General features: G+C 30.0%; 1 long non-coding RNA gene across 2 annotated transcripts; it reads right to left on the reverse strand.

The window, feature by feature from the left end:
- Nucleotides 1-323: 323 nt before the first annotated feature.
- LOC145162310 (uncharacterized) lies at nucleotides 324-1891 on the reverse strand. 2 transcript variants are annotated; one of them, XR_013739030.1, is made up of 3 exons: nucleotides 1253-1891; nucleotides 965-1164; nucleotides 324-858 (listed from the first exon to the last, which is right to left on the reverse strand). It is a non-coding gene; the product is annotated as an uncharacterized LOC145162310 (long non-coding RNA). The 2 variants fall into 2 exon arrangements; XR_013739029.1 differs by having other exon boundaries at nucleotides 324-1164.
- Between the last annotated feature and the right edge of the window lie 961 nt (nucleotides 1892-2852).

Here is a 2852-nt window from a genome sequence, read left to right on the forward strand (position 1 = left end):
GGGACGGTTGATGGGTTTTAATGATTAGGTCTCTTTTAATTACAACCATTTGGCAATGACCTGACATTTTTAATCCACATGGCAATTACATGGCATTGGCAAAAATCTTATTAGGATGGGTGTCACTAGGTGATCCCTTCAAATTTGCAAAATTAACCTTTTAAACCATAAAATTTCAAGTACAAGTTCTTTATATGCAAAAAATAAAAAAAATTAAAAAAAAATAAATTACACTGGGTCATTTAAACCAATATACTAAAGTTTGTTGAGCTGCAGTGACAATATCTTTTTACAGTTCCAAACAAAAATTATATAACAGAAAATAACCAAACTATGCATTTCTATTTCATCTGACTACCATGAAGCAATTGTACATATATGTTAACATAACCATCTAGTTATCTACAAAAAAAATAAATTGTAGCTTATAAACTACTAGAATTACATCATACGCAAAGAAACAATTTGTCCCTTGCTGCCAATTTTCATTGTTGAACTCTTCTTGACTTCATTAGGTGCCTTCTTCCTGTGCACTTTCATTCTTGAAAATAATATATCTATACTGTTAAAAAGATAACTTAGTCCTATAATCCACAACCACAAGCCTTTTCTTCCATCTGAACAACTTTCCTGCTCACTTATGTTGATATTGATAAACTTTTGGTCTCATGGAAGGTGAGGTCTGCTCTAACAATAATAGAAACCTTTAGCTAGCTACAGCAACGGCATTGCAAGGTAATATTTCAAATTTTCATCGATATTCCAGTCCCCTCTTCTAGATTCATGTCAAATTACAAATGACTCTCTTCTTCTTTTCATGTTGCAGTACCCTTTTGTGTTCTTTAATATTGTTTCCACCTTAGACGAGAACAAAAACCCATCAATCCCCAAAATAGATATTATCCTGAAAATATAAATATACAGATTGAATAAACAAAGTTTCCTTATGGTCGCCAAACTTCACCTGCCCACAGGCCTCCTAAGCCACCTCCTTATGTGCCATGTTACATCAAATCTCCAAGAATCTTCTTGCAGCATTCCTCTCATTCGTTTGGTACTCCAGTACTGTTTGGTAGTACATGATTTTCTCCAATGCAACTAGCTCAGCAATTGGATGTATGACCAAACCTCTCCAATTAGTCAAGAGGCGCCATCCCACTATGCCTAAAGATTAAATCAAATCAAATCAATGATCTTGGATAATGCATAACTGAATCATTGAGTCATAAACATCGGTTTATAAGTTACCCACCTAAGTGTAAAAGCATTTCCAATGCACCTGGCGAAAGTGGATCCATCCGGTTTAACTGCCAGCAGAAATCATGTAAACTCTAACGAGTATTGAAATGAGGCCGTATGACTTTCGGTATCTATAACTGACCCATCTCATAATTGAAGTTCCCTGGAGACGTGGCAGGTGAAATGCATGGGGCAGCAAGTACTGATAGGTCTACCGTGTCTATGATAGTTTCACCATGTTTTTTGGATAAAGTTGGGTTACGTGAAAACATAGCAATATACTTTTATTTATTTGTTTATTAGCATTGTACTTCCATTTTTTCCTATTATCACATTTTACTTGAAAAAATCTAGCCACTTATAGCTATGACGTCCAAGTACTAACTTTAACTACAATATTTGGTAAAAATTATGAACAGATTGTCCTCATAAGAAATATATTAAAAGTCCATTGTTATAATAGGTATTTTTCAATATACAAAGTCTTTAATAACTAAGAAGTATAATATTATTTTACAAAAAAAATTAACACAATATTCTAATATGATAAACAAATAAATAAAAGTACATTGTTATTTCTTGCATCTAGCCCCATGCATTTCAAACTACAGTAGTTACATAAATAAGTTTTATAATTATTATCATTTGAATAAAAACACTCACTTATATAGTTAAAAATGAATTTGATGTTATATATAAAGCAAACAACAGTTATCTTGCTTGGTGTGTGTATATATATATATATATATATATATATATATATATATATATATATATATATGTATATATAATCATTTGAATAAAAACACTCACTTATATAGTTAAAAATGAATTTGATGCTATAAAGCAGACAACAGTTATCTTGCTTTGAATATATATATATATATATATATATATATATATATATATATATATATATATATATATATATATATATATATATATATATATAATCATTTGAATAAAAACACTCACTTATATAGTTAAAAATGAATTTGATGCTATAAAGCAGACAACAGTTATCTTGCTTTGAATATATATATATATATATATATATATATATATATATATATATATATATATATATATATATATATAGTGACCGATTTGATCAATCATTAAAAAACATCATGGTACATTAAAAAAATATTGACCGGAATCAAGGAACATGTTTGCCAACGTAGGAACAAGATTTTTTATTTCGCTAATTAACAAATAGATGGAATAGCAAAATGGAACCCACAATAGCAGGATTATATGCGATTTTCTACTAAGATTTTTGTTCGACTGTTGAGATAGAGCATAATATTCAACAGCAACAAGGCCATAAGATGGTAACTTGAGCACTAGAAAGACTCATATTGTGAGTTTAAGGGAAACAAGCTCTTTCACATACATATAGAATACGTATATGCATAAAGAAATTCCCGAGCCTGGCAAGCTGCTAAAAGTAATCTCATTGGCTGGCAATTTGATTATGCAATCAGACGTTGGTACTATCGTAAACAGCAAATGACAAAGACTTTAGCTGAGAATAATCATGTAAAACTTTAACAAACTCACTAATTACCAAATCCTACATCAGCAAACCAAAAAATACCTAATTTAATTCT

Source organism: Lactuca virosa, chromosome 3 (assembly GCF_052849685.1).
Source record: "Lactuca virosa cultivar CGN04683 chromosome 3, Lactuca_virosa_CGN04683_v6, whole genome shotgun sequence".
NCBI lineage: Eukaryota > Viridiplantae > Streptophyta > Magnoliopsida > Asterales > Asteraceae > Lactuca > Lactuca virosa.